We start from the raw sequence: 12,645 nt of genomic DNA, 5'->3' as shown, positions 1-12,645 counted from the left end.
TTTACGACCCTATTGGGACTAAATTTTCCTATTTTTTCGACCTTTAGTTGGACTGAAATTTAATTTTTTGGTTTTTCCAAACATTACAGGGACTTTCAGGTCCCAAAAAAGACACCCTTAAGGGGCGTATGTGCCGCCCTTATTAAGGTCGTGGTCCACTTAGCTTTTTTTGGTTGCCGCACAACGCGCACGGCTCGAGCGCATTGTGCGCAGAGCGCTTTTATACTTCCATTGAAAACTAGAAAAAAGTTGCGCGTAAGAAAAAATCGAAACAAAAGCAATACACGGGTTTCGAATTAAATTTTTGCTTAGCTTTAGCTTTGATCCCATGTAAATTTGCACGAAAAATATCAAGTAAACAGAACGAAAATTGGCCGTGTATCAAGCAATTTTAGCTCATTTTTCCATTTTGACAGACTTTATGGGTCATTATGAAAACAAAAAACATTAAAATAAAAAGTCAATCGTTTAATCATATTTCTTTTATTGAATTTAAAATATAAGAACATCTTTTGAATGAACACCCGGCTTTCAAAAGAGAAGAAAGGAAATCTATCAACCTTTTATAAGGCATTTCCCCTTATCGCTCCTTTTATTTACTTGATTTTTTCTCTCGCGCCAGATTTAATTCGAAACCCGTGTATTGTACATGATGAAAATAAACACACAATCAGAATGTTTACCTTCTCTCTGATTGGCTACTTCAAAAAGAACAATAGAAGAGACGCACAGCTTTGCGCACAAAGTTTTTCAACTTTCAAAAAAGCTCACGCCGTTCATTGCGACAAGCCTTGAAGGCTTAATTTATTCAATTTATGCAATAATCGAGCCGTGCGCGTTGTGCGGCGACCAATAAAAGCTAAGTGGACCACGACCTTTAAAGGCGGCACATACCCGTACCCTTCACTCGCCTTAGTACCCCCCCCCCTACCTAGAATTCGACGCTTTCTCCACTGCGACTGGGGTTCGAATCCCCGCACGGATGACAAAGTTTTTTTCGACAGCCTTGAAATTCTCAGGAACCTAAAACTATTATAAGATTTGAGAGATTTAGTCTCGAGTTGGGCCTCGAACACACGATAAAAACTGTTAAAAGGTATAGTGGGGGTTTAGTGTATATCAAGAAAATATGAGAAAAATGTCAATGGATAATTTTTTTCACAAAACCTTAGTTAGATCCTTAAATTAACTAATCTCTGATAATTCAAAGACTAAAAGATCCTCTGTTTATTTCAATGTTAGAAAACTAAGTCTCTATAATGGGACTCGAACACACAAAGTCCAAGTTTTCGTCCCAATCTACTTTAGAGTCGGTATAATTAATGTTTATACACAAAAAAGACATCCTTATCTTTGTACATATTTTTAAAACGAAAAGTAATTTTTTTTAGCTTTATATAATATATAATATAATGGTATAATATACCAATAATGTTAATGGTGATAAAAGAGAAGTAAAAAAAAAATAAAAAGATTTTTTCAAAAAAAACTTATCAGGCACAGACGAGAATCGAACTCGCGATCTTCTGTTTACGAGACAGACGCTTTACCTCTAAGCTACTGCGCCCTGCTAGAAATCAAAAACATTTGAATATTAAAAACCACAAACTGTAGTATTTTCGTATTGACCAATCAAAATCAGATATCGTAATCCAATCCAATTGCGCAAATCTGATTCAATTGTTATGGGTCTGATTTTTCTGTAGCTTTTGTTTCTGATTTATGATTCTCTCTTATAATTGAATCGGAAAGACTACACGTTTTTTATAGGAACATTCAAAATTTTTGAAGCCTTTGGATGTTCTTAACTTTTTGATATTCTTATATTTTATTTTTTTTGAGTATTTTTGTCCATTTTCCTAAGAAATTGGGTTTTTTAGAGTCTGCAAAGCCTTAAAATGTTCTTAACATTTTGGCCATATGTTCTTATAAAAAAATGTGTAATCAACAGCCACATACACGTTTTTTTCTAAGAATAAACTATATTTAAAGCCTTTTTCAGGGCCTTTACATACGGGGTAGCCCGGGGTCCACTTAAAGCTTTTTTATAAACTGGATGGCGCGATTAAGTGGCCCGGTAGTATATGGTAATATGCTTTTGCTTAGGCGGACTGTAAAACAGTCCGCCAGATTTTAGTTGTTTTTGGAAGGTAAAAACAGTATGAAGCAACGTTTTTATTTGAGAATAAGGGATTGCAAATCTGTTATTGATTTTTACTTCTCATTTTTGATTATATCTTTCAACTCCAAGTAGTTTTTTTGTTATTTGAATTTTAAACATTCTTTTTCAAAATGGCGACCTCGCCAAATGCTCCTAGTCTACTTCACTGGACTCAGCGTCATCAAGAATTATCAAAAAGCAAAGTTCAGCCAGAAGTAGACTCTAGTCTACATACGGGGGTACTCCCGGGCCGGGGTGGGTACTAGGGGTTGTAAGCTGACAGGGGGCGCCGCCCGACTTTCACCCTTGGACCCTTACCGGGACTAAAAAGGAGAAGACAAAGGAAAATATTGACAAATTTTGACCTAATTTCGATCTTTCCGGGGGTAAAAATGTAAAATTTTCCGATTTCTCTGACCCTTAGTGAGACTGAAATTTGATTTTCTGATTTTTCCGGCTGGAAAAATATGATCTGTTCTTATGAAAAAATAGTTTGATATCCAAAAAATAAGGTGTCTAAGAATTTCCTATCTGTTCTGAGGGAATTTCAAAAAAGTCAAAAAGTCTTTGAGACCTGTTCTTTTTCTTCTGAATGTGGTTGCCTGGAGTGGCAGCTGAAAATTCTCCATCTGTGTAAAACATCTGGAAATTGTCAATCTGTTCGCACAGCTTTTTAAACTGTAAGCTGGAAATTAAGTTTCTGTTCTCAAAAGTCCTTCAGTAGAGCTGGAATTTAGCGATCTGTTCTTATAAGATTTTGTCAGCCCTGGTAGATAAGAACAGTTAATCCCATAAAATCAGTCGTCTGGTAACTTCGTACCTGTTCCGAAAGTTTTTTTACCTCCTAGCTGGAAAAATATAACTGTTCTGAAGTAAAAAATTTTCCTCTGGAAAACGAGGAACTATTCTTATTTTCGGGGAAATCCTATCAGTGGCGGCCTGGCAGGGGGTGCATGGTGTGCAGTGCACCACCCAGAAAGATTTGAGAAGGGCGCCAAAAGAGCTTTTCAAGGGGGCGCCAAAATTTTGTTGATGTTTAATTGGGTGACTTGGCGCCCTTTGACAAGTTTATAACGCCTTCTATAAGTGCAATGTTGATGCAATCGTTTTATTTTACGCCCTTGCATGGGGGGGCGTACGGGGTTTCTGATTTCCGAAATTCCGAGCATTTTTGACCTGATTTCCGATATTCCGCAAAAATATTTCACTAATTCCGATACCGAATTTTTTCTGTAGATAATTTTCAGTTAAAGAAAAACTTGAATAAAAAAAGGAAGAAACTGTGGGAAAAGAATATTTTTGCCACATACAGTACAACTATTACACCCCGCGGACACCGCACGCTGCAGAGAGGTGGTACGACACAGAGACCAGAGGACATAAACTTCAGTTTAACCCCCTACCTTAAAAAAGGAAGTTTGTAAAAGATAATGCGAGCGAAGCGAGCGCGAAAAATTTTCCTTGACTTTTGCTTTAAAATCTACCCTTTCTCCCTAAAAAAAGTGTTGAGAAGAGTAGTTTTCCCTGACTTAGAATGGAAAGAGAATATTCTTTCCTGACCAAAAACGTCAAATTTTTCGTGTTGTACTGTAGTAAAATAATTATTTCAAAAATAACCCGGCCAGCTTTACAATAGTCAAAGTGTGTTGACTTTAAAAAAAATAAAAAATAGAGACCGCTGGGAACCCTGTTATAGAACTGGATTTTCATCGTTCCGAATGATAGGTGATGATTTGACTCTCAGTAAAATATTAACGCCTTATTATAAAAATGTTGACCTTCTCACAAAGCCCTCGAGGCATCGTGCCATTAATCGTACCAGCTTTGGTCCGTTTTGAAAAAGCTTCAATTTTTCACTGCTTACAAAAGGTCCGCGAATGAAATAAGATTGTTTTGTGGAGCAATCTATACCTATGCCCATCATATGTGCACGCGAACGCCGCTAGGATCTAGCGCGCGCTTGTGTTTGACGTCAATGATTCAGAAAGCGTCTTTTGTGGATAGAAATTAGTGAGGTTAAGTCCCAAATTGGTAAAATCACGACCATAAAAATTAAACAGGCTAGTGAGTTTCAACCAATCAAATTTCGTGTTTTATCGTCCGCCATCGTGATTATCCTGGTATGCTTAACCTCAGTATTATTTCCGAAGCACACAATCGGATACCGAAAAACCGAAACTAAAGCTCTTCAGACCGAATTTCCGCAGTAAAAAAAGTCATTTTTCCGAAACCGAAGTCTTTTTGGATTCCGAAATACCGAAGTGTTTTGACGTGATTACCGAAATTCCGCACAAAAACAAGCCCATTTCCGCAATACCGAAATCTCGTACGCCCCCCACTTGCATCCTTTCTCTTGACTTTTTTAAAAACTACTCTCAACATTGAATCGCAAAATGTCAAAGCAAAAGAAGTGTTGTGAATCCACTAGGGGTTAAAGAAATAGAAATAGAAAGAGGATGCTCACCTTCAAAATGAGAGATCGAAACTTGATGATGCTCGCTGTGGTTTTTGTGGTCTTATGCTGACTAACTTTCTCCTTTTTAGAAGATCTTTTAAGCTGTTTGACGTTTCTTACATCAAAATGTTTTGCCTGCGGCGCCTAAATTAAAAAGCACCCTTATTCCTGCCAACTTTCGAATTTTGGGGGCCTTTTTTAGCCATATTTCTTTCATGGAGAGTAAAGTAAGACCAGCGGCGCAAAAGTTTTAACATTATCAGGTAATTTTTCTGATAAAGTTTTAGAAAACAAAAATATAGACCAAATCGACTTGCTAGGTATAAAATTTCCATTTCAAGTATCAACAGCTCATGTTTTTTATTTGAAGAGCTTTATTTTTGGTGCTAAATCGGTATAAGATAAATTGAGGCATTTTTAGACATTTTAAAAGTTGAAAATATAAAATTTTTTCCTTTTTTAGAAAACTATGACATTTAAAATTATAACAAGAAACTAGATATCAAGTTATCATTACCACCACCTTCGTATAAATAAAAGTTTTTTAACTCAAAGATTCTGGGCGCACCCTCGACTCCATGGCTTATCTAACCCCCTTACGCTATTGATGATTCTGATGGACGCGTTGACGGGGGATATAAGCCCTGGTACACATAGAAAACGAAAGTGATTTCAGGGGTGTACGCGAATCGGATGTTGATTAGCAAAGTCCCATAATGACGGATAGGAAAAAAAATCTTGTCCGAACTACGGATGGTTTATATCATTTTTCAACTAAAACAAATACAAACTAGCCACAACCAGACTGTCAAAATGTTTGAGCCAAAGCTGTTTCTCCAAAGCAAAACAGAATATGCAAGAGGATCACTTGTCACTTTCTTTATTTCTTTCTCATTGAATATGAAGAATGTTCTTCTGATCAAGCAAAATGCCATTGGAATTTCATACTGCTAACGAACACTATAGAGGGAACTAAACAAATTTGATGCTGATTTTCTACTGTCTGCTGCTGAATGAATAAAGACATAAGGACAGAAGAACTATGTAAAAGGTCCTATGTCTACGTATAATTATATCTCTGGAACTGATGTCAGCTAGCACTCAATGGCTGAATGCCAATTGTGTTCATCGATCTGGTTGGATGAATTGGAAGTTGCCTTCTTTAGAAGTAGGGGTTTTAATAAATGAAATGGTTATAATCTGGGTATACCTACAACTGAACTTGGCTTTACTTTTTATGTCCTTGTACAACTTTGTGTACGTAACCTGATGCCTTACCCAAGTGACAGTAAAAATATGGATTGACGTGAAATGTATATAATGAGATATGGATTTGAATAGCTTTATATAAATGATAATGACTGAATGATATTTGGGGAACGTTGAGATAATGTGCTGAAATATTCTTGTATTACTCTGTACGTATCTTTTGACGCCTGAGTGAAACTACCTGATACCAATGACTGACATTGTTGAACGTTTGAATGAGAATGGTGACTACTAATTTTTTTCATTTTGGCACTTGGGAAAATTTTTCAACATTTTTTCAAAATACACTTGAATGATAATTATATAAACACAATGCCATTATGTACATTTTGGACTAAAATTTGATAATAAACTTGCCAAAATTGGAAATAATATATAATTTTTATTTTGTACAAACTTTGAACATTTCAACCTTTTGGCAATTAACAAAAAGGCAATAATCATGTTACTCAGTGCAATTTTAAACTTTTGTGTTTGTCAAATGTTTTGAATATTTCTAAAGATCGAACAAATTTTTCAAACAAATTCAGAAGATTGAATCAAAAATGAATTTTCAGATTAGTTCAAGCTCTTTTATTTTGATCCAAATGATTGGGAAATTTATGACAAATAACCTTTCTGTTTTGGAAAGTACAAACTTCTTGACTTTTTCCCAAGATTTCTACATTATTCTGTTGTTTTTTTTTTGATGGAAAATAAGTTTCTTCCATAGAAAATAGAAATTTGTTGACTTTTTCTCCAAAAAATCGATTTTTCTTGTATTTTTAAAGGAAAATATCTCTGTGTTTTTCATCTTTGTACTAGTATTTAAGGATTACTGTTTATGTTTTGAAAGAAAATGATTTTTCTGCATTTTTCAAGAAAAATGTCTCTGTATTCTTATAGGAAACTCAATTTTTGTATTTTGCAAGGAAACTTACGTCTGACCAGCAGTTTGCTTTGAATTGTGGTAAAATTTGAAAAATTGAAAGACATTGTTTTTACTTTTAATAAAAAATGACCCTCTCCAAGCAAATTTTCTTACCAAACTTTTTTTCTTTCAAAGAAATAGAAATCATTTTCTACATTTCCCCCCTTTTCTATTTTTTCAGACTGCTCAAGAAACTAATTTATTTTCTGCTAATTTCTAAATTTCTAAAAACTTGCTAATTTCCTACAAGGTTGGTCACCCAGAAAGTTTTACAAGAATGTGATGAGATTTGTTAAAAATCAATCAAAGTTTGCTGCCCCTTTTCCATGGTTTTCCTTAATTTCCAGTCTCCTAGGAATTTTTTTTATCCTTTTTTCAGGATCTTGCTTCTTTCATCCAAAAATCCTGCAACAAAAAAGAATAAAATATAATATTGTCAAACAACAGCATAAAAATTTTTCCTGAGGACATGATAATTTTTTGGAATGAACAGGTTGATATCGCAGATTTGGGTTCCACTTGAAAAGTTTTATTAGGTCCTTTAAAAATCAAACCTATTAAATTATTAATTTGTTGAAAGATTGACATGGAAAGCTTCAAATAAGAAAAGGGACAATTTTACATAAAATAAATAAAACTTTCATTCTCTGGTAAGATAATTCTTGCTAACCATTAGCCTTAATGAACTACAATTTTGAAAAATTACCCTGTACAAAGATTATTAAAATGGATTAAAATACAATTACAAACAACAATCAATATTATTATGTTGTATAAAAATTCCTTTAACACCTCTTTTACACTCAATTTTCATATTTTGGATAATTTCATAATTTTGTAAAGAGATCCTGTGAAAAGTCAATTTAAAATTTCCATGCACTGTTATGCATACATTAAAGGAAGAAATTTTGGCCAAAAAGTTCCCGCCAAATTTAAATTTTCTCAAATCGATTTTTCACTATTTAGACGTCATAAAAGGGGGTATTTCAAACATTTTCACCTTAATTTTAATCCTTGAAACCCCATATGCCAAATTAAATTCCCGCCAAAAATTCTTCCTTTTTTTTGTTCAGTATTCTTGAATAGAAAGAATCTAATCTTGACAAAATCAATTCCAGCGGAAAATCTTACTATTTCACGAAATTATAATTTCCATCATGCAAAATTTTTGACTTTGATACAAGATTCTTGCAGAATCCCTCCAGTAGTGGGGCGCAAAATTCGTGTAGAAGAGCAGACTTTCATGGCATAGTAATTATCTATTCATAATATAAAAATATAATTACTGTGTCATAAAAATCAGCTCTTCTACAAATTTTGCACCCCTCCTGTCTACGGTACTGCCCTCTAGAAAATCTGGAAATAACCCAAAATCTTGAATGTGTTATTTTTGGAAAATAATTATACTTTTGGGCAAAAATTAGTATTTTTAATATAATTGATGTAAAGTAGCATGCAAGATCTGAAAATATACTTACCGTCAATGGCTCTAACCTGGGACAGTCTGATAAAACATGGGACAGCAATTCGGCCATCATTTTACAGAACCTCCAAAGTCATTTAATTAACACAATCGCAAATCTCATAGAAAACAACTTTGTTGTCTAAGAGAGATTTGACAGTAAGTGAAAATACAGACCAGAAAGTCAACCATCCCATTATATGACCACTCGTCCCAAGTTAGAGCCGTTGACGGTACACAGGAAAAAATTCAGAAAAATTCCTTGTGACTTTTTAGTGAATTCACATTGAAACTAGGTGAAAAGTTGCAACCTTTCAACAATTCACAGCTTTTTTGAGTGAATTATTGAATGATTGCAGCTTTTCACCATGAATTCACTAAAATGTCACAGTGATTTTTCCTGGTTAATTAAACATTTTCATGAATAGCAGCATTATAGTTTTCATGTTTTCATTATAGTTTTCATGTTTTTGTTTTATGTTTTCATAAATTTGATCTGCAAAGTAAACATTGACAGGTGTCCATCATCATCATAATATTTTCCTTTTCTCGTAAATCTTATCATTTGATGTCCACAATATAATATATAAACAATGGCCAAGTTATTGCAAAAATCCTTTCAGTGTCTTTGGCTGCCAAATGTATAAACACTACGACCCATGTACAACTGTTTGCGGAACAAAAATGTCATTCTAAAATTTTAAACATGTACGTTAACACCAAACTAAGCAATGTTAATTTTAGCAACCAGAAATACCAGAGCTAAAAAACACAGTAATCTCTCAGAGTTTTTTATAACTCAATTCAACGAAAATGAAGTTTATTCCATAAATTGGTTGATGTTACGTTAAATCTCATCTGATAAATTCATTCTTCAGTTCGCCAGTGTAGCATCTTTCACAGCGGCAAAAAAGCAGCTACCATGATGTGATTTGATAAATACGCTTTTAGGTTTACTCGGTTGACATTACTGCATGGGCTGTCTGGCGGTGGGGCTGGTTATATAAGACATTAGTCAATCAGCTACTCTTCAAATTGCCATTGGAAAATAATAAGCATGAGATTTGTTTTATTCTAATAACTTCTCTAAAAATAAAGAACACAAAGCTCATAATTAACAGCAACTAAATTCAGGGCTGAAATTAGGACCTGCTGTCTGAGTCTAAACATGACTAAAGTCAGTCAAAGAGAAAGAGGCAAAAGTCAAATCAGAGAACCAAAAACAACACACCATCCACATCCAGGAAAACATTAACATTTATGATGATTTTGACTGAATTAGATAATTTTGAGCCAGTAAAACTAAAACTCACACAGACAGTTTAATTAATATATAGTGTAAATTTTTATTGAGAGAAGAACAGTCAAAGTTCCAATACTAGTCCAACACTTGCTTCCCATCCATCAAAAACGAGAAACCAACTTTTCAAGATATTGGTTTTCATTGCCGTGGTCGTATAGCGTAAAGCTATTCACAGTATTTTGATGAAAATTATCCTAGTAAGTGCGTTCGCAGCTCAATTTTCTGTCTTCCCGAAATCTTTCTCTCACTCACTCAGCCAGAGTCCAAAGGTCGAAAAATATCAAGAATCTTGATATTTTTCATTTAACTGTACCAGGGCCCTAAACGATTCCTCCAATTTTACGGTACTGGCCTCTTTAAGTCGCAGAATCGTTTATCGGCCCTGGCTCGCGAGGCTGTTCTGGGCGTTACTTTCAACCAGTCACTGCTCTTACAGTTTAATATTTCCACTTAATGATGGAGGGCGCAAGTAAGGACAAAAGTACCAGGGGCGCCAATTTCATAGTTTGCACCACCAAGAAAATTAAGCCAGACCGCTACTGAAATCCTTCCAGCTGGCAAATCAGAACAGATATTTGCAAATTTTAGGTCGGTGGCTGCTTCTGGAAATTTTTGTGAAAATGTCTCTCGCTTCACTTTAGGCACTCATATGATCTGGCCTATGTCATGTACTGCGTGGGGTTTTCAGCATCCCAAAATGCACTGTAAGGGTGTGTAAAACAAATTCAAAATAATTGTTAAAAAGAAAGGCTTTTACTTCTCGTTTGTTTGAAAAAGTTTCTATTGTCTGATAATTACAGCTGGCAAGAATAATTTTCTCAGTTTTTCTTTAAAACAGAAAATTTCCCAAGCTTCTTTCACGCAGATTTACAGTTGAGAAATATAGTGCACTATAAGGGATGGGTAAATCAAAAGAAAATGCACTGAAAGGGTACCTTTTCAGCCATATTGAACTGGCACTGTAAGGGTACGATTTTGAAAAGCAGATTTTGCGCGGCACATACAGTCGTTTCGAAATCGAGTGCCCCTCCCCCGGGTATCCTATGAGGTACTGTTTTTATATTTTGTAACGTAGCGGTAATGAAATTCAAAATAAACGTAAAGAACGGATGTTTTACAGACTAGCCATAGCTTTCACTAACTGCCACCCGCTAGTACAAATGCTTGTAAAAACTAATTAATGCTAATTAAGGCTTTTTAATGCTTTATAGCAAAAGTTTGGAAATGATTTGGAATAGTTAGAATGATTCTTCTCAACAGCATTTTACATTGAGATATCAATGAATAGGCTAACATAAATGAAACATATTTTTTTTCTAAAAATGTGAATTACTTTTTACAAAGAATAAATTACGAATCTTAAAACATTCATTGGGAAAAGTGTCCAGGCAGAATCAATTACAGATACTAAACCAGTCAAAAGACATGCAACTATATTTATTTCAACCAATTTGAAATATAAATGAAACATAAGTAGAACCAAACAGCATAAGAAATGCTATGGGCCAGAAACATAACGAGCAGGAACCAAAAATTGACAGGTAACAGCGTACTTTTGAGTTTTTCCAACGGTTTAACAAAGGATATCGTGATCCAAAATTGTTTACATTAACTGGATTTACCAGTAATCTAGAAGCTGTAACAGCGTCGTGTAAAGGATGGAAGATGATAGGACGTAACGTGGTAATAGTATCAGTAACGAGGCAATATTGATGAGCAGGAAGCAGGTATTAACAGGAAGTAGCGTACATTCAGGACTTTTTCCAACGGCATGATAAGGGATCTCATGGACAAAATTGTTTACATTAAAAAGATATGCCAGTTATCTTGCAGTTGTAATATCGCAATATCGTGTAGAAGGATGGAAAACCATGACGTAACGTGGTATTAGTAGCATATGCAGTAACGAGGTAATATTGCGTTGTCAAGGTAAACGAATCCACACTCATAAAATAAGCTTAAATGGAAAATAAGAAACATGAAATTAGATTCTATATAATGAGTGTACTGAAATTTCCTCAAAATAGTACACAAAAGGTTCTTTCAATTTCCGATAATAATTTCCCAAATAGTGCCTGGTAAGTGTCAACAAGAACAAACGCTAAACATAAAACTGCATAATAGATCTATAAAAGCACACTTAATGAAAAAAAAATGTACTTACTGGCAAAGTACTATAATACAGGATCTTCTTTATGTATTCTTATTGGGAGTAGAGTATGCTGAATGACGATTGTTGAATTATTTAGTTACAGCGGAATTTTGTTGCCAATTCAATTTCCAACAATAATCACTTTTGTCCATATTCATTTCATTGTTCTACTATTATCATTTTAATCATTGTTCATTATTGTTCTGTGGTAAAAATTAAACATCAATTCGTTCACATTATTGTAATCACTTAGAACTTGGAAGTAATTGCGGAACGTGCGTTTGAGCGCGCGCAGCGCGCTCAAACGCGCGTTCCGCATCCTTTGGCAAGATCTGCGTACGCGGGACGTAAATTTGTATATGTTCGAGAAATGCTGCCGATTTGGCTCACGAAAAATCCCCGAGCAAAGTAGACTTTTCTTTTTTTTATAAAATAAAAGTGTTTTTAAAATGATATCGAGTTTGACTATCCAATCAAGTGCGAGACGTTTGTTTTTGTGTCGTTGTTGCTACTTTCACTTTTGCACACTTGCGAAACAAGGAAGATGATTAGGGTCAGGGTTGCTAGTAACGGCTTGTCACTGTGCCGGGTGCATACTCGGCGCCTTGGGCCCCGCAGGGTTGCTAGTAACGGCTCGAATTTCAGTCAGGTTAAAAAAGGGGCAATTTTACCCATATTATAATAACATTACCCCCGTCTTTTTAGTCATTCTATGAGTATTTACAAATTGTGTGTATTGCTGTGCGAGTGTGGCTCAACGGATAGCGCGCTGGGTTTCTGATACGAGACTCTTTCATATGGTGGGTTCGAATCCCGGTCGGGTCGATATTTGGAGAAAGTTTGAAGTATCAAATTCATAGAAAAGTTAGTAGAAATCAGAAAACAAGTCTCAGAAAGTCAGAAAATAGAAAAGGAGATAGAGAGATAGGAAGT

General features: G+C 34.9%; 1 non-coding gene across 1 annotated transcript; it reads right to left on the bottom strand.

The window, feature by feature from the left end:
• Positions 1-1,495: 1,495 nt before the first annotated feature.
• On the bottom strand, positions 1,496-1,567 carry Trnat-cgu (transfer RNA threonine (anticodon CGU)). The gene has a single exon. It is a non-coding gene; the product is annotated as a tRNA-Thr (tRNA).
• Positions 1,568-12,645: the final 11,078 nt, after the last annotated feature.

Source organism: Clytia hemisphaerica, unplaced genomic scaffold, assembly GCF_902728285.1.
Source record: "Clytia hemisphaerica strain Z4C2 unplaced genomic scaffold, Clytia hemisphaerica genome assembly, whole genome shotgun sequence".
In the NCBI taxonomy this organism is placed as follows: domain Eukaryota; kingdom Metazoa; phylum Cnidaria; class Hydrozoa; order Leptothecata; family Clytiidae; genus Clytia; species Clytia hemisphaerica.
Note: the sequence above shows the minus strand (reverse complement) of the source record. Positions and strands in the feature narration are given on the sequence as shown.